General features: G+C 37.2%; 1 protein-coding gene across 1 annotated transcript in view; it reads left to right on the top strand.

Moving 5' to 3' along the window:
- Window positions 1-4,247: 4,247 nt before the first annotated feature.
- Window positions 4,248-21,088, top strand: part of LOC106143087 (protein muscleblind) — a 115,463-nt gene continuing 98,622 nt past the window's right edge. Inside the window, exon 1 of the mRNA XM_060945616.1 lies at window positions 4,248-4,433. The gene's annotated coding sequence lies outside the window, so the exon portion shown is untranslated. The remainder of the gene's footprint in view (window positions 4,434-21,088) is intronic.

Raw genomic sequence — 21,088 nt, 5'->3', positions numbered from 1 at the left:
AGTAAAACTTCATAAATTCAAATTTACACAGAGCCTCGCGGAGCGCCTTATAATTTGCTCTGCATATCTAAAAGAACCGCTCCATTCAGGTAAGCGTTTGCTCAGACCATTGATTTCAGAAGAATCAGTCAGTGGATGTGTTATTCCAATTTTACCTAAAAATAATCTTGTATCGGTTATCGATTAGAAACTCTTCAATTGGCTTCTTCGAAACTGAGTTACATAAATAACACGCATAAAAAACCTTCTACCAACTTGCATTTTTTTCTCAGGTTTGAGTAGAGTAGGGCAACACGAAATAAAATATCTGTTTTGTCATACAATTAGTAATAACAAACAAACAAACGAATAAACATTCGTACACACATAAAATCGGGATTCATGTCTGCAGGTTTAAGCGGTGACAACATCTTTTCACTTGCCACGAACCCTGCATTCTTGATTTGCTTCATTACATTTATTCATTAAAAAAATACTTTTTGATTATTATCATTTTCTTTTAGGAAATGATTTCATTAATTTCTCTCGGGTCAGGAAAAATCAGTAAACGTTATTATACCGCATCTGCTAACTGCGCATATCTATTTCCAGGTCAAAGCTAGTAAGTTTTCACCGTTATTTCTTTAGCTGAGAATCCCCTCGCACAAGTTTAGTTAGGAATTCGGTAGCTACACCTATCTTTGTATCGTGCCACATATTTTGTGTAGGCGGGAGATAGGGGAGCTTCCTTATCCCTGTGAAAATTTTCCTAATCTGTTTTCGGGGTTCCCAAAGACATATGTTACGATATTCTTATGTTCAGTTATGTTGTATGTATTCAGTTGTGATACATATTTTATACATTTTTTAACCTAAAACCATGTTTGTTAATTTTGTAGGTATTTGTTTTTACTACAAAAGTATAAATATTCTTTTAGGTTGGTGTTCCTGGCACGCTTGATCTAGTAGACAATGCATAGAACTAGGTCTCATTTATTGCTGATAAAAGTATACATTTACTGGAGCACACATTTGCATGTAGTAAATTAATTCTTAACAACGAATTACCCTAAATATAGTACAATCACAATATAAAACCGCTCTGCGACACTAGTAATTAATACCAACGAGTAGAATCTATATGTTCAGAGGTAAACATAAACAATTTTTAGAGGGTAGAGGTGTCGCAACACGAATGCTGAATACCTCTCCCGTGTAATATTGGGAAAAAGTTGTGCACCGGCGGATAGTTGCGGGGGTCAAGTTAATGATATCGCCGCCATTTGTGGACGAGTCCCCGCACTGAATTGCGCTCGGGCACGTTAATGGGCTCAGCTACAGTGCTCTGAATATTTTAAAGGACATTCGCCGAAATTACTACAAAAATAATGTCGCTTTGCTTGTACCGAATTACCCGAGAAACGGTTTAGAGACCGGCAATAAATATGCACGGAATCCTCTTCCCATTGCCTCTTTGCAGATTGCTTTTTTGGATTAAACGTTTTCAGTAGAGGCATTTTTTTTTTTTGGAATAGTTTTCCAGGACAACGTAGCGTCTATCCGGAAAATACCATAGAGTAAAAAGATATTGCCTTAAAGAAACGTACAGAAGTTATCTACACGTACGGTAGGGATCGCTTCAGTACAGTTCGTACAGTAAACCGTTAAATAATAAATGAGGTTCAGTGATAAAAGAGCGGGGTAGAGTCCGCGGTTGCCGACGGAATATTGGCTACGAGAGCGCCCGCGCCGCCGCGTGCAGACAGCGCGCTACGTGCGCCGCATAATGCACCACCCCGTACAACATTCAAAACTACCCTCCAGCAAAATAAATTCGCCGCAGCTATCTTATTTACTCTAATTCTCGTTCTGAATCCTTTAGCTCCCGGAACTTTGTGTTGTATAATCATTTGAAAAAATTGTACCATGAATTTAATAAAGCCAAAACAACTGAAAAATCGGTAAGTTCCCAGAACCGTCGAGTCCCAAGCTGGATGTTTCGAACTTCTTATGCATTTTGCAAAGTGCAAAAGTTTTCCACACACGGTGGCATGCCGGGGCACGCGATGCATGCGAACGCGAAACGACCTCCCCTAACTTTTTCGTTTTGAAAATCTTCATTTAAATAATGTTTCCTCAAATAAACGCGTATCGTGTAATTTCTCGCTCCACAACTGTCGGCTTCCTTCAGCTTCTGGCATATTTTATATGGTGGAAAGAAACCAATTTCCGTTTCTTTGTTAGTGCAGTATTATAATGCGGCATAAAAGCTTGTAAGAATGTTTCTACATTAATAAAGGTATATGCGAAAACTCTACGGACTAAGCAAACACTGAATTAATGGTAATTTGTATTATATCTGCTTTTTTATTTTAATCCGAATGTATTTTAAAAAGGCATGAATAATTCAAAGCGTGTTGTAGAGCGTCGGGGTAAGTTAAAGTTGAATCATAATTGATTCATTGCTCTGCAAGACAATAATGCTCAATAGTTTTAAATATTTCTCTTTGTTCAAGCTTTATTGTTCTGAAAGTTCAAAATATTACATACTAGCTTTTACCGGCAGCTTCACCCGCGCTGATTCAACACCACCTACACGCGCGCAATTTAGCGTCGCCTACATATTTTCTATGCAAGATTTTCGAAAATATCCCACGGGAACGATATTTTTGAATGGGATCTTACTCTTTTTCATATCAATACTAATATTTTAAACGCCAAATTTGTTATTTACGCATTCGCGCCAAAATTTGGAATAGATATAGCCTTTTTTGTATTGGTGCCGTGTGGTTCCCGGCACCAATACAAAAAAGAATAAGACCACTCCATCTCTTTCCCATGGATGTCGTAAAAGGCGACTAAGGGATAGGCTTACAAACTTGGGATTCTTTTTTAGGCGATTGGCTAGCAACCTGTCACTATTTGAATCTCAATTCTATCATTAAGCCAAATAGCTGAACGTGGCCATTCAGTCCTTTCAAGACTGTTGGCTCTGTCTACCCCGCAAGGGATATAGACGTGAACATATGTATGTACGTATATAGCCAAAACCCCTAAGTCAAATATTGTGTTACCTATTGGATCTAACTCAATGATACTAAATTATAATTAATACTTAAATAAATAAAAATCTAATAATGATGCCAATAAAAAAGTTTTTTTTTTTGACCTGACCTGGGTTCTTTCTCCCGACGTAATTGAGCTGGGTCAGAAAGCCCACAGAATAGCGACGAAATTACCAGAAATAAAAAATGTATTAAGCGCCTTGGATTCTCACTTATGCAAGCTTCTGCCAATGTAATGTCATAATGCCTTTTGTCTTCCAGTAAGTTTAGCTCCCGGCAAGCAAATTGGTATCTAAGTTGGGTGAACTATACCATCCACTGTCCTCAGAGTGATAAATGAAACTGGACCACGAACTGTTTACTTACAACAGCAGCCTTAAATAAGGCATTCAAAATTATTGGGATGGACCGTATATGTTTTCTGCCTAATTCGTGCTCCTTTTAAACACCTGGAAATCCTTCTACATCTGAACCTCTTTGTCGTCGCTTGATACATATACATATAATAATCACGTCTATCTATATCACTTGCGGGGTAGGCAGAGTCGAAAATCTTGAAAAGACTGAAAGCTCACGTTCAACTGGTATAATGTTGGCATGAAAATAATTTACTTATATCAATAAAAATATATGATACCCTGACAACTAAAACGAACACTAGTTCTGTTCATCCAAGAGTCCCTGTGCGCGCTAAATTTGAATTCATGTTACGAACGACATAAACCAATTAGGTACCAAACGGAGCCAATGGCGGCGAATGGAGATATACCCGAGAATCGATAATTCACAATATGCCCGCTAGAGGGCAACTCCATCGGCGCCGGTGCGCGCCCACACCACCTCCTCCACGTTGCGCAGCTAGGCAACTATCTTTGTAGCGGCGGTCAATTGACGAATAATATTTTTACATCCAAATTTATGAATAAATTTTTTGAGATGAGATTTAATATACTTATTTATTGTATGAAATTATACCTTATATCGGTTTATTTAAAAATAAAAAAGACTAAGTAAAATATTTTATGACTCTTTTTACAATTCGTTTTGAAAATAGTAGAGTCATTATATTTTGTATTTAAATTTCAAACTGCACAAAGGATTATTAATAGTAAAAACTCAAAACTTTTAAAAAAATACTTAAAACATTGTAAAAATTTTTTGCAAGTATCGCACACACAAGGTTATATTAAACAGTCTCTTGTAGTCAGCTGCTGCTTAGCTTGCTGTTCCGTGTCGCGCTTCTTGTCCGCTTTCAATGTTTTCCGTTTTATTTTGTTATTTCTGTAATGCAAACCGAAGTTTTAACTAAAATTTATGTTATTGCATGAATGTGAAATAAACTGTGCAGTTTTACAGTGATATCGGCCCCTGGAAAGCAAACAGATCAAGGTAAACGCCTTAATATTTTTGTTTGTCGTGAACATAACCTCTTTGACATCGCATACGATGCTCAATTTAAGTCTTTTGCCTTTTAAAACGAACTATTTTGTGATGATTATGTAATAATTCAGTTATGTATGAGCAATTATGCTGAATAGCTTCATTGTTTACATAATAATACGTAATGTGTTTATAGTCAATCACTTCGAAGAGTGTTCAATATAGATATTTAGTCAACGAACGGATATTTTAAGGTTTTGATGTCAATATTAGTTGTATTTAATAGAATCATAATGTTTTAAACATAATCGTTGCAAGCGATTCTGTTTGGTCAAATCCGGCTAAAATTGTTGACAATATGAATCACCATGACGAACAACAATGTAGTAGTTGATAAAACAATGAATGACATTTTGTTGCCATTGAATTCTCATAGGGGGCGTTAGTCGTCTGTTCCATGAGTCCAGTCCCATAACAATGGTCCAACAATGATCAATCTGTCTGTCGAAAATTATTGTCCTTTCCAGACGTTGAAACTTTTATCGAGGAGACGCACATGTTGTGTCAAAAATTACATACATGTGTATGTGTGTCTCATGTAAGTAACCAGTCCATCATCCAACCAACAATTTATTTACCTCCTAGAGTAAACGATAGGTACGCCTGCGACTCCGAAAGCGTAAAAAAGGCAGTGCCGTGGGGTTCCCGGCACCAATACAAAAAAGAACAGAACCACTCCATCTCTTTCCCATGGATGTCGTAAAAGGCGACTAAGGAACTTACAAACTAGGGATTCTTTAGGCGATGGGCTAGCAACCTGTCACTATTTGAATCTCAATTCTATCATTAAGCCAAATAGCTGAACGTGGCCATTCAGTCTTTTCAAGACTGTTGGCTCTGTCTACCCCGCAAGGGATATAGACGTGACCATATGTATGTATGTATGTATATATCAATAAGTCTCCTATGCGCTTTTTATATATTCCCACCTACCTATAGATTTAGGTTTTACTGATTTTGGCTTCCATGCGGCCAATTTCGGAACCAGTTTCTAAATTGCATATTATTCTTTCCTTAAAATTGGTTTCGGTAAACGTATAAACTTCATAAGTAGGCTTCTGAAGTTAGAATTGGTCTACAGGCGATAGGCAAAAACTTTCTAAATTTAAATTCTATCATTAAGCCATCCAGGTGAAAGTAACCTTCAAGTCTTTTTGAGACTTTAAATCATAATATATCTTTGAATAGAACAAACATAGACAAGAAAGAAATTATAACTGCTCACCTTACGTATTTTTTTTAGCAAAAATTTTCTCCTATCTGGTTGTCTGATACTAAAATTTTAATACTTTTGTTGGAAGTCTGACCAAGAAAGGAGCTCAAAGTGAAGTGTTATTTAAGCTGGAAGACCGCCTGTCTCGGCGGGGAGCTAGTTTCGAAATAATTTAATGAGAACGTGTCACTAGGAAGACCATTAGCAGTGTTCCTCATAATGAAACCTGTGACGACTTAACTATAACTGTTATAGGTTGACACTTCAATCTACAAAGAGGTGCGGTTTTGTCAGCTAATGTTCTCCTCTATGTTGTGTGTTTGTACGTATGTTCAATTTTTGTTTTAGAATCATATCGTTGTTGTCATACTATAGGTACCGAATTAGAGGCTAAGAAGGCTTTCCCATTTTAAAAAATTAGTTTGTGCAAAGTCATCTTACAAAGCCTTCCTATTTGCGAAATATGACATTAGTTAAGCGCGTATTCCACTTGACATAATTAAGACGTCCTAAATGTTTCAGTAACCAATTCAGACAAGTGAAATAGCATTAAGCAACTGTCTTATCTAAATTAACATAAGTGGAATTTCAGCCACAATAAGTATAGTATTTTAAGACACCGCCGTCAGATTGGGATTGAAATTAATGAATGATGCGTACCGCCTAAAATCATTAATCGATGTCTCTTCAATACTCGTAAGTAGTATAAAATGTCCAGACTGATGTCTTTACTTCAACGTTAATGATGCTGTATAAAGGAACTATTCGTAGATTTTGGCTGGTTTTATGCCGGCCGTGCCCGAGTACCACCTCAATTTTAAGGATCAAAGTATATATATTGTCATGTCCAGGAATTCCGAATGGAGTTTTCCTTGAGGATAATGATGAACGTCCTTCTGTGATTAAACTTTCATAAAAATTACACAATGATCTTTCCTGTTTCTGCTTTACAAAAGTTTTTGGATGGTATTTTGAAAAAGTTTCGGCATTTATTTTACATACTTCTTTCATAAATCTAAGTTTATTTTTCTTCTCTTTTATCTTAGCTTTTTTTAATTATAGGCATTTGTTGACAACTGCTACAATAATTTTAAGAAAAATATTAATTTTCTTTTAAATCCCATAAAAGCTTCTACCTTCTTATACCTTTTGATACCTATCTACAAAATTAAATGAGTGACGCGCTAGAGAAGAAGCTTTCGTAGACAATTTCGTAGCACGGCCATGCTAGATAGGCATCGCTATTGTCACCCGCTACGATGTTCACGCGACCGTGCTACGAACTTCCATCGATATTGTATTAAATCGCCGTTAGCGATACAATATTTTTCTTTTGATCTATCTATGTGGTCCTATAATAAAGTTTTGTTAGTAATTTAAGCGGTATTTTCTATCTGACCGTAATGTTTATAAAAAAATTTGATTCAGATTGTCTTTTAAAAAGTCGGAATCACCGTCCCCTCAAACACGCCGATTAATGGTTATTCGAAAACGCTGTTAAATGCAGATGAGTGGCTGCATAACATTTGCAAATGTCGACTTTTGTCGAAAATGTCCGTCTCGTCGGCCATATTCCGTTTAATGTCGCAATATTGTGAGCGTCGGCGGGGGCCGCGGCCGGTCGCATGCATTTACATACATTAATGTGGATGCCGCACATGCATGCACCTACCCGAATATGTGTGCGCTGCGAATTAACTGTAATTGAGCCATTCGGACAGTGGCAGAACTGCTGCCTAGTTTGCCTATTCTGCCAACACTTCCCAAGCGCATGAACATTCACATTAGGTCTCTGGAAATGCAAGATGTTAAGGTAAAATTGAAAAACTTATTCACAAAAGTGTATTTCATTATGGTTAATTCCGGTTTAGTCCTAATCTAAATTTTATTGATTGTCACCTTCTGTCTATAACTTTTACACAATTTATCCAAGATATCAAGCTTCAATGCCAATATCTGAGTATTCAATCGGGAAAACGCTGAGGAAGAAGAATTTTAAGATTCAAAAGTCATTCGTACTTTTTGCGACGCAACTCGTAACCGATGGCAGTGGCAACGCAACGGGATATTCATCTTCACCCTTCCCTGAGAAACAAACAGGGGCGTCGGAATTTTGTTATTAGCGTTACTGAGGGGGTAGGTGCCGCTACCGTCGCACCTGACTGATTGATAGCACTTCTTTCCACCTCGGGTCGAGCTTGTAATCGAGCCATTAATAAACTTTACTGCCTCCAAGTTTATCCTGCGGACTCGTTATTTGCTTAATGGGCTGGCAAACGGCCGCACGAGACACCTGTGCTGGCCCGCTCATTGCTAACCCTAATTGACATATTGATGAAGATGTTCCAAGAAGATGAAAGCGCCAGCTACGTCACCTTATTAGGTTTTTAATTGAGGGTTATTTTCCTTTCACTGTATCGCTACCTTGTAGTACTTTCTTCAGTATATACTAGAACATTTTATACAGGCCTCGAATATTGTATATAGATAATTTAATCGTTTTGGTCACAAGATTGTCCTGTGATATCTACTTTTATAGTTTTCCATATTTCTGATGATTAATAGACTGAGTTCCAATGATAAGTCAAAAATAATCCCACCGTGCCAGCTTTTTCTTGTTTTAAATTTAAACACTTATAATTAATTGATGAATGAAGTTTTAAATAAACTAAATAGGTACATAATATTAATCTAGTTTTATAGCGAAACTACGAAAGTCGTTGAAGTACTTAAATGTATTTTATTTAGGAATTAAGTCTCCAATTTCAGGAATTAAGGAAACAAATGGAGTCGGAAATAATTTTATTTGGTTTCCAAATTATCTGACAGTGGGTCGAGCTAATGTCACTCGACGCTTGACAAAGCGACTGTTGGCACGGAGAGCCTTTGCTCGCAGCTACGTAAACAAAGAAGGCAAAAAGGTTGGAGCAAAAAGTAATAAAAGTTTTATTTACGTTCCAGTTTATACTTTAAAAAGGGAAATTACAACTTCAATAACAGCAGTCTTAACGATTATAAATTAACGTTGTTTTTTTATTGTCTTCGAACTAAAACACTTGTAAATTAAAACTTTGTCACGACTTTGCATTGCCGTCTTATCAACTGCGAAAATACTCTTTATTTTTGAAGACTGCAATCCGAAAGAGATAATTGGATAGTCATTATGATCAGCCACAATTCACTCCCCGGAGCTGAGTGTATTAATGTCAACCGCAGGAGGGGGAATGTCGCTACTTTGTCAGGCAGCTCTCGGCACCGAGAGGCTTAACTTGACAGAATGTAAACGACAAGGAGACAAGGGAGAGGCGGCGACGTAAAAAAAGGGCAAAGCAATAATTGCGGTGTAGTGCGGTATCGCTAGGGCCGCCGCGGCTGCCGCGCTGGAGTCGGCCGCTTCCTTCCGCCCGCCGTGATTGAAAGTTGACATTGAGCGGCGCGGGGCGGCGCCAGGTACGGCTCTCGCTATTTTTGACCCCGCGACCTATCGCTGCGGCGATCGACCTCGCCAGAAACTTGCCGTTTTAATCGCGTGAATGTGCCACAACGTTTGCAAATGCGCACAGTAAACCTTTCGTGTTTAGCTGCAAATTTGTTATCTTTGCTATAATTTTAAAAAGTTGAAACTCCAATTTTCAAGAATTTATGAAAATTGTCGTTAGGTCGATGGTAGCGCTGTTGTGTAACTATTTTAGTTTTCAAATTTTTAACGGCCTGTCCACATCTCATCAGTATCCAAATCATCTGTCTAAAGATGTCGTTGAATCAGCCGAAAGCGAGTGCCATTCGAACTGGGTCAACGCCTACCGACAAAAGGTGTGGCGTCAGATAAGCGACATTTCCCGCCGCCGCCGTCCAGCTGCCGCCTGCCGCTCCTAAAACAAAGAACAATGAAATATATCTCATTTATTTACGTTTTTTACCGGTTCTCTTTTTTCTTCGTGTGCGCCCAATGTATAGATAATCATTAGGCGTCGTTTGCTCGGCGCCCTTTAATGTGTTTGCATGCTCGACAATTTGATACCACGCCTGTTTGCATTGTTGCCGTTTTGCCTTCCCGATTAGGGTCGCATTTGAGCTCCATATTTATTAGAGCGTAGGACTCGCGACACGACTTTCATTTTATACGGATCCAGCTCGCTGCTACATTATAAAATATATGAAAGCGGTTTACTTTCCCTTTCAAGGGTTTAATGGCATCATGAGAACAATAACACCGTAAAAAGAATATTATCTTGCATTATCGCGAACTTACTTTTAATTTTTTTTTATCCTGTTTGGCAAATGTGTGAAAAATTATTCACATTTACTTTATTTTGAAGAAGACAGTAATCTCTACCCAGAAGCCGCACTCATTAGTCGAAAAAAAATAAAAGCCCTTTAATATTTGGAATGTAATGCAAACATGGTGTAACTGGATAGTGATTGGTAGGGCTGTATAGAACGCCTGTGGACGGAAGGACGCGTCACTCTGCGTCTGCTGCTTTCAGACGCGCCGCCGGCTTCCGACCTCTGACACGGCGCGACACTTGACTTGCAATGTAGCTACTTATATTAAATGTGTTCCCTGGATACACATCGACTTCTTTATTTCGCCTTCGCTGTCTTAACTTTACCACTGACACTCTTATCACTAAGCAAGCTATCTAGCTAATTTATCGCTCCTGAGGATCTCGTTGAGAGCAATTATGAGTTGGCTTACGTATTTGTCTTATAGTCATGTACATGATTTGCTATATGCCCATTTAGTCAGATGGGCTTAATTGTTTGAACCACTTTCCTTAAAGTCAAAATACAGTGTAATACTGAAATAACTACCACCAATTCCATACACAGACAGCTTAACCGTCAAACGGAATAATTTAATTTACATTTAGAGGCTAGAAACGAACCCAAGTTAACCTCAACGAATTAAACTCGAAAATGGCATAACAAAGTGTTTGAAAATGTTGCAGGACGTTCGGCGGCGGAAGGACGCGTCTGTCAGGTTTCAGAGGCGGTGCTAGTTTCCGACCTCGGTGACGCGATGTGCCTCTTGCATGCGATGCAATGGCACAATTATATGTGGTAGTGAGGTTTTAGGACATTTAGTATCTTTAAGAAGTTGGGTATAAGGGAGTTAAGTGAGAGAATCTTGTTTTGTTAAGGCTCGTGATAACTAGGTTAAAATACAATGCGGATACATTAGTAACATCGACATGCATTTGAAGTTTTTTGCGTTACTTGCTATTTGTGCCATTCACACTGTTTATCATTTGTCAAGTATCAAGAAAAGCTAGCAATCAATGTCACGGACAGCATATACAACTTTACAATAGCATTAAAACAGCTCGAAGGCTTCTGATCTGATGAAGGCATTTACGTTATAATACGTTACATTATTTTTTTAAAGAATAAATAAATTCGTCCTGACGGTTCGACTGAATTGCAATCGTTGTTGCAACCCGGTCGAACAGTATGTTGGCGTTAATTCCAGTTTGCAACGCGAAAGTTTAAATGGATGAATATTCTTATAAGTCAAGGAGCGTTAATAGTTATTCTAAATGCTAATGCCAATTAATGATTTGACAACAGGCTTCTTTGGTAAATTTTAAAATATTTGTTATTTATACTTTTTAAATATTGGCGATTTAACGAATTTGTTTAATCGCAACATCAACTTCCGCTTGAATTTTAAATTGTTCATTAATCGTAACAATTGCGTTAAAAATACGCTACTCATGTACGTTTGTTGAAATAAATAAATCACATCAACTTTACATGGCAGAAAAGTATTTTCAGACTATTATGATTTTCACTTTATATTCTGTGGTATAACACCGACACTGATTTTTGGAGGCCGAGGCGCACCTACTTGTTCGTAGTTGAATTCACGTAATAAAGGCGAACAAAATGCAACATTTCTTATTACTTGTTTTCTGTCTCTCATTTTGTCTTATTTCTGTATAAGAACATGTTTCATTTCCAACTGTTGAACCAAAACTCTGGTTCTGCGATAGACAGGCACAAAGTAAGGAGTACCTTTACATGATCTGAAAAAACTAAAACTTTTAAAAGGTCTGTTTGCTTTTAATACCAATCCACCTTGCAATCTCCTAAGATTTGATGTACTTACTCGCAATATGAACTTTTGTCGACTACGACGTCTACAGGGAGGATAGTGATCCCAATTCTACTCTTACGTAAACGGATCTGGCATAAAAATCATACTATTTTTATATCTAGCTAGCTCAATTTCTGCAATTTGTCTGTATAATCAAATTGAATTGATACTCGAAAGCTCGTTTTAAAAAAATCTACGATCATAACGAACACACATGCGATGGAAACGTCACTCGAATACTTAGCAAGCTGAACGTGATCATAAGCAAGGTTTATAACGTGCAAAGTAGTTCCCCCAAGCCCTGGCGTAATGCCCACCATCACGCGACACTGACACGGCATTCCAAATGTTTAGTCCCAAAAATATTTTGTTTACAGAAATTGTATAGCTCCGTAGAAATCTGGCACACAATATCGTCCTCGCTTAATATGGATGCTATGAAATATTATTTATACATACATACATACATACATAAAATCACGCCTCTTTCCCGGAGGGGTAGGCAGAGACTACCTCTTTCCACTTGCCACGATCTCTGCATACTTCTTTCGCTTCGTCCACATTCATAACTCTCTTCATACAAGCTCGGCGGTTTCGGGTACTTTTGACCTGACCCTTTACCAGGACGTCCTTAATTTGATCAAGATACGTTCGTCTAGGTCTTCCCACTCCGACCTTTCCCTCCACACTCTCCTTGTATATCTGCTTAGTCAACCTGCTTTCATTCATCCTCTCCACATGACCGAACCATCTTAACATACCCTTTTCTATTCCTGTAACTACATCTTCTTTCACATCACAACATTCCCTTATCACGCTGTTCCTTATCCTGTCACTCAATTTCACACCCATCATACTCCTTAACGCTCTCATTTCCACTGCATTTATTCTGCTTTCATGCTTCTTTTGCCATACCCAACTTTCACTCCCATACATTAATGTCGGGACCAACACGCCCCTGTGCACAGCCAGTCGAGCCTTTTTGGATAGTTTCTGACTGCTCATAAAGGCATGCAAAGCTCCATTCACCATGTTCCCCGCGTTCACTCTCCTTTCAATATCACTATCATACTTGCCATCTGATGTAAACTTTGATCCTAGATATACAAACTCTTTCACTTGCTCCACTTTTTCTCCTCCAATCAAAATATTACATGCTGTCATTTCTTTCTCCATTTCAAAAACCAGTGTTTTAGTTTTACTTACGTTCACTTTCATTCCTTTCTCTTTTAAAGCTTCATGCATACAGTTTACCATCTCCTGTAACTCCTCCGCTGATGACGCCAGTATAACCTGATCGTCGGCATAGAGCAGAAATATTATTATTTATACCTACCACATAGGTAAGTATGCTATTAAATGCTGTAAGTAAATTTTTTACTCAAGCTAACTTAACACCGTGGCAATATTTTTTTAAGATTGGTTTAATATTGAACCGATATAGTAGACGTTTAAACTTTTAGTATGGACCAATAGACTCAAGGCGTATATGCTAAAAGCGCAAATTACTCTTCATAAATATGCCTCGAAAAATATAAATAAACAAGTAATGTTAACTTTTTAATAACTATTAGTCGGGATTGAGATTTTTAATATGAAATCTAAGCTGTCTCAGAACTTTGGTACACTGTACGCTAACATTGTAACGACTTAGTATAGGAATTGCGACGTGATTGAAACTTCACACAAAGGCTACGTAGTTACACAAGTTTAGTATTTTATGAGGTAGCCACTCATTGTTGTCGTCGTAACGTTCGTATGCGCTATAAAACTGTCTAATGCTTTCATGATAGAGTAAATCTCAGACATACTTCACTAATTCTTGTACTGTTTGAACTTAAAAATGCCGTAATTTTAATCCTTCTACTTTTTGAAATTGTAATTGGTAGGTTAATAAAGTCACTTATAATTGAAATGTTTTAAAGAACTGTGTATTTTACGAAACCATTCACAAGGCTTAAGGGTGTTTTTCACTATGATACCCAATTTGAATATTTTTAAATTGAACTGTTCCAATTTTGCTATTTTTTTGTTGAAAACCTAATATCAAATTCATCGATTTATTTAAATTCGTTCGTTCGGTTTCCCAGTTTTACGTAACATGAAATCAAACCATGAAATAAGAATCGAGGTCAGTCCAACTATCACAGGTTCTCTAATTTAAATATTCGTGTATTTGATATATTTCTATTCAGGACTTTCCAATTTCCAACCACTGAGTCTTGCAGAATAAGGCAGAGGAGCAGTGTCGTATCAAAGAGGCTATTATTTTACGGAACAATATCTGTCCGCAATACGTTTTCAAGTTTTTGTGCGCTGTATATTCGAGAAAATAGTTTTATGTTGGCCATTGTGACTTTTATTTTATTTTTCTTTATTTTCCCTTGCGCAGCCGTAAAACGTACCTGGGATCGGAGCGGGCTCACGAAAAATTTATTATTGAGACCTTTTCGCCCGAGCTCCATCGACAGACATTGCGAGGGCGAAAGTTATGAATGACACATGTTTTGAAATATTACCTGCAGTGAACTGCTTCCAGAGGAAATTTCATAGGATGAGAAGTTTATTTGTCGTGAAATATGTGGGAGTTTTATGAGAGCAGGACACTTTTCCAATGCTACGTATCAAGCAATTTTCTTACACTTTTCGGTCTATGTCGCCGCGTAATAAGGCTGAAAAGGTGTATTTGGGAAAATAAAAGTGTGAGGTGCGACAAATTGGATGAGAAAAGTTTCTTATTCAGAATTGAGCCCTTAGTTACTTTGCTTTTCACGCAAAGTTTTGGAAAGTAAGGCATATCGGATGCTATTGTGAAAGATAATCTCAAAGATTCACTATTCACAGACTAATCGATCACAAAAGGTTCATACTGCAACGTTTGAATAAACATGAGTGGTTTGCGATGTTCCTTTTTAAAAGACCTTATTTTGTATACATAAAATATTACTAATGTTAGATTATAGGCCTTTGCTGTGTTAGTACTAACGGTCTATTTTTCTGTGTCAACATTTTATCAAAATCAATCCTGTCCAGTTTTTAAAGGGAAAAATTTCATATAATTAAATACTGGTTATTCTTCACTAACAAAATACACTTGTTTCACAAGAATATGGATTGTACTTTTTAAATATTCTGAGAGAAAGATTATTTAGAAAATATTTAAGTAACCCAACACAAACATGCAAAAGTAGAAACAGCGCCATTTTATTAAACTCAATCTCATTATAAATAAGGTCAGGTTCTGTAGAAGGCACCGCACAAAATCGAGCATCAAATTGATTGATTCCTGAAGCCAATACTGGCACAATAAATGGAAATACGCCAACAGTAATAAAGTCTAAACGAGCCCGCCTTCGGAACTCGAGTACAAAACAATATCCAATATTCTCTTTAATAGAATCTAATTCTAACAAATCCATTTCCTTTTTTTTTCCTTATGAATAATATTGCAGATAAGACGAGTCCATTGAATCGATAATTACTTAGTTAAATTGTAAATCTTGCTGCTACTTGGAGTTTATTTCCTCAGTCAGTAAAAGTGTATGTTGAAATAAAAATTTGTCTGTCTTCACCATTTTGTTTTACTTCGAAAAAGATGTTTTTCTAGATTTTTCAATACAAGGGAATATCAATTATTTGAAATGTAGGTATACTTTTGTCCAGTCTGCATCGATAGAAACATATGATCTTTAACAACATGTACATTACATTACTTATATATATATGTATTAATATTCAATTAGTAGTATGCCCTTAGGTACGTTCAAAATGATTCTGTTCACCAATTAAATATAATTGAATTTAACTGGCAACCTGCGCATTCCGAGTCGCTGGTCCTATCAATCCTGATTTCGACATGTGTCGGGCACATGTGCTTTGCTCTTTTCAAAGACAGACCTGATTCGCCATACTTGACTAAGTGAATATGTTTATATGTGAGAGATGATGTTGTAAGACATACGAGCGAAAGTAGTAAGTAACTATCTTATGTCTCTTAGAATACATATGTATGTCGTTGTCGTTGAACTAATTTATTATAACAATCAAAGCTACAAAAAGAGATAACTGTTATTCTTCTTTAAAGTAGGTACTCTTTTTTAATATCCTGTTTTACTTTCTTCATTTGTTTACTTACCTATGTATGGAATATAACAATTAATTGCCAGTATATAATATTATATTTGTAAAGGTGAACGGTAGGCAGTTGAAACTCGCCGGTCGGCCTATTTTATTTTACTCAAGCCCTTGGGAGATATAACACGATGAACAAAATGTATGATGATGACATTTTTTTATTTGGCCAATTATGGAAATTTGCTGGAAACCCGCGGTACCTGGCCGGCGCTCGCCATCTCCAGGGACCCTGCACCTCAACTTTGTTTACGTATCCAACCCAGGGAAAGTTGATAATTTCACCTTTACTTCGACAGCTGCGCTCAGTTGTGAAGCATACTTCTTCTTTGTCGTTTCTCTCTTGGCAGAGCGTTCGTGTCCAACGTTTTCCTCAAGATCTTCTGCCATTTCTCTTTGTTTGAAGACTATCTGGCGCAGTCTGATACGCACTTTCATAGTTCTGATTTTACTTGGTCAGTCCAGCGCATAGCTGATCGGATCGACCGCATGGTCTCGTTTCCTCCACTTTACCCTGCACCACCAGTCGCTCTAAGGAGTTGTTTTCGCGTCGCGTATAGCATACTGCAAATGATTAATTATAAAGGTAATAAATAGTTCGGTTCTTAGTTTAGCGTCTAGATGTTCCTTATGTCGAACTGTATCGCAATTGGCTAACATAAATAAAAATAAACGAGTAAACATTTAACTACTTACTACAGTAAGATGCTAGTATTATAATAAAACTTACTTAAACAAAATCATTTTCTAAACTGCAAATTAATTATAGATAAGTCAGTGCCTCTACACTTCCCGCATTATTGAAAATTAAAATTTCATGAGGTACTTGGCGTAACATTCACTCATGTCAAATTCAGACGCCTTGGCCTACTAAATGAAAGTTCGTTCTGTCTGATATTAATCAACTCATTCGCTAGATCAAGATCTAAATTGTAAGTCCACAAAGACAAGGACGCATGCCAGATTTGCCGAGTAGAATAACTATCATTACTTAACATTTTTAATTGTTACTTTTATTTTTATTCGTAATGAACAAATACTACTAGCTAGAGTGGAGTGGTTTTGATTAATTTGAGACAGATAGATGCGTTTTTTACGTGTACATTACGCACTGCTACCTTTGCGTTACAAAGCTTTAAGTCAAATCTAGTTGTTAATGAGAAGTAATATAAAGAAATTCCTATTTTCAAAACCTTAAAAGACGTTATTTGGAATTAAATATGTTTAATAGTTATAACAAGCTATTTGCTCATATGACTACTTTTCATAATGTTATCTTCCTTGTTTTAAACATTTTACACTAAACGTTATTTTATATTCCACTATGCATAAAACTTTAAGTGGAAACCGATTTGTTTATGCTCGTAACTGCATCATAAAAATAAACCGTCGACAGCCCGTAAGTTCATACGAGTGCTAAGGCTAATCGGATAGGACGACTTATTACACTTGGTTTGTTCAGTCTAGCATTACACCACGTGTTGAATACGTATTATCTACGTAATACTTACTGGGCACCAGCAATCCTCGCAATAATAGGACTTTGTAAAAAAAAATGTCAGCAAAATCACCACATTCGCTGTGAGCTTCGTGCAAACCGCGTATAAATGTTATCGGTAGCTTAATTTTTCACATGGTAATTCGAGTGTCCGATCGATATTGCATTGCACGGCGACGCAGTAATATCGGATCGAAAGTGGTTATCGAGTGGGCGATCGGTATTTTCCCGACGACCGACGCCGACGCCTGAGTCACCGCCGCTCGCCGATCTATTCGCGGAACTTCCTCAACCCTCCGTGGAGGGTTGCGTTTGCTAATGACCGACCGACGACGACCGTCCGCCAAAATGCAACAGAGCCATCGTGCGAAACTGCACCCTCAAAACCACAATGGTAAACTCCAATATTGTTAACTTGGCCATTACTCAATCATTGTACAATCTGGTGCGTGTTTATATGCAACCTTTCAATCGGCAACTTTATTTTGATGAATATGCATGAAGTAGCGAAACCAGCAGCGCGGGTAACATAAAACGCCATCGTGAAAATTTAATGACATTTCCTGGTAGCGCCGTAATGACTCATATCCGTCGAAGGGTTAATTTTGACGTGATATCGCAACTTAAAATCGTCAATTTCCTATCTTTCTTTGAATCGAGTTGCGGGGGTAAGGGACTAAATTATATGCTGCACGGTCTCGCCACAGTGTTTGATATTTTTTGATAAATAAATGAGTAGTAAATATATAAAGGTTTTATTTAATGCTGTACCGAACCGGGTTGGAACTTGGAAAAAATTGAGAAAAATCTGATGGGCCTGTTGTGGTCCCTGTTGATATAATATAGATTTTGGACACTAAGATTTCTATGAGTTTTTGCACAGAAATAGAATATACCTACTTTACGAGTAAACCAGCCCCAAACAATTACCTTTCCATTATTTTTTTATATTAGTATTAGATTTACGAATCAGACTTGATTCTGCAATATTATTGGTAAGTAAGTAAGTTGCCGTGTGGTTCCCGGCACTATTACAAAAAAGAATAGGACCACTCCATCTCTTTCCCATGGATGTCGTAAAAGGCGACTAAGGGATAGGCTTATAAACTTAGGATTCCTCTTTTAGACGATGGGCTAGCAACCTGTCACTATTTGAATCTCGGTTCTATCATTAAGCCAAATAGCTGAACGTGGCCATTCAGTCTTTTCAAGACTGTTGGCTCTGTCTACCCCGCAAGGGATATAGACGTGATCATATGTATGTATGTATGTATTGGTAAGTATTTCTATAATGTCAATGGTAACTATTATATAATACACAAACACCGATTTTCTACTCCCACTGATTTATAGATCCAATTTTCCTATATGGCGAAATGTCATTCAAAGTATATCTCTGGGACAGAAGTTCAAAATGCCATACTGTACCCTATGGAGTTCTGTACATGTTGTATGTACGACATGTGTATATGTTTCTCTAGCGAATTCGAGCGTTGGCTTATCAAGGCTCTATCTAGATCCAGTATTCTGTACCTGTGTACACACAAGTAATGAGATTTTCTATTCACTGGAACCAGACTCCTGTAATACAAAGTTCATAGTAATTTGCATTTGTCAGGTTTTGAATAGCTTCCAAAAAACGGTTGCTGAAATTTTTAGCTTACAGTATTTACTGTAGTTGTTTAATTCTTGCTTTCATTGATGATATCATTCCTCTGAATTTCGAGATTTAATTTCTGAATGTACGTTCAGGTACGTACTTACTTAATAATGCTTTAAGGTATAAGATACATACAATTTACTTTTGAACTAGTTTATTACGTCACTAACTTTACAAGATTTTGTTAACCTGTATCGGTCAGTTGAGTTGTGTTCTGATTGTTATCAACTTGCTTCTAATTTCCTGCTTCCAAATGTGTGTCATGTATCTAGATAGTATCACAGTACAATATAATATTAATCCAAATCTTCGAATGGGTACGCAAACTCTTTCTTAATCGTGAACAATACATTAGGACCATGACATTTTCACGCTAGATTCTTACTTTCATAAGCGTGATGTTATCATAACATGTGACGCGACGGGAGTTGTGAAATTGTTTATACGAGTATATGTAAGTAATGTTGTAAAATAAAACAGAAAATGCCTGCAAATTATTTATTGTTAGTAAGGACATAATTTGGTTTTGTGGAATTATGCGATTCACTAAAAATCTTACCAATTTACATTATAAACTTGTGATCATAAACCAACCATTAATGATCACATGAAAAAACTATTGTTTCACTGTCAGAAAAGCAACATATGAGACAATCACAAAAACCATACAACATGATATGAAAAAGTTTTGACTAATATAACGCTTTCACCTTCCATCTGGATTTCGCGTGATGCACAATTCTTTAAGATTGTATAGCCTGAACTGTTTGTTCCTCGTATTTGTAATATTTCGCAAAACTTATTTCGATGCAGGAGTTGGCTATTTTACATTCACTTACTAACCACCTTGGCCCACGCAAGGTGACTCAGTGATATTAAGTATCCACCAATGACGTCTGCGAAAGTACCTAGGCATTCGGGCAAATCCTGTTCGGTTACAGATAATCAAATATTATCAGATCAGATTTAATTTTTAAAATTTTATTTTGTCTGCTTATTTATAAATAACATTATCACTACTTATCTTGGATAAGTACCTAACGATAACAAAAAGTGGTCCTTTGAATCATGTCAGCTTCTGTTTCCTTTAATTGGTGCTTGTGTTCATTTGTCGGCTCTCATGGTGTTATTCATAGTGAACATGATGATGTTTCTAGTGAAGTTAGTCATAGTTCCTCTGTCTTCGCATCTCTGAGGGAAGCCTGGCCTCCTTGACTACGATCAGATTAGGACAGGCTTTAAATTCACTCTGATCTTCGCAACTTTTGCAGCGGCCATATTTTATCACTATTACACTATTACACAATCTCTTGCCTGAACGTGCAGGTTTCCTTACGGTATTTTACATTCATCGCAATATTTATGTCTAATATTCTTATTAAAATTTACTATAACTAGGTAGCATAAAGCAATAGATGTATTCTTTGTTGCCAACCGGATAGAAATCCAAACAAAAAAGCAGTCCCGACAACAGTACCAGCTCATTTCCTGCAACATAAAACACCGACGTCATAATAAATAGAGCAATAAGACAGCCGTCTGTGCCTGTGCGCCACATCACATGCACGAAACTGGTTCTCCAGCGAAACAATACCTCACCCTGCCTCTTACGAAGCATGCAAATTAATATCTAGCTTCATTTTACAAACTGGTGAAGTACTGATTTTTGGTAATTTTTTTATTTCGAACTTTGAAGTGATTAAAAGTTTGTCGTCTTGATTAGATGTCCTTTCATTTCATCTTTTGGTTCAATTCGAAACAATCTCAACACGAATTTAGATATTTTAATCGGTGACTGTTACTAGTATAAACCATACGTAATATATATGTTACTACCCTAAGGAGTGCAATCAGGTCTAAAACTCGCGTGACATAACGTGCAAATTTATGGCGACAGAGGGGTTTCGCAAACTGGTTTTGGTTCCAGTCTGCACACGAGTCGCCGGCGCAGCCCCGCCGCCGGTCGTCCTCGGATGGCCTCTGCACTTTTTGTGTAGCCAAG

This window comes from Amyelois transitella, chromosome 2 (genome assembly GCF_032362555.1).
Source record: "Amyelois transitella isolate CPQ chromosome 2, ilAmyTran1.1, whole genome shotgun sequence".
Lineage (NCBI taxonomy): Eukaryota > Metazoa > Arthropoda > Insecta > Lepidoptera > Pyralidae > Amyelois > Amyelois transitella.
This window is presented reverse-complemented; position numbering and strand designations above follow the sequence as displayed.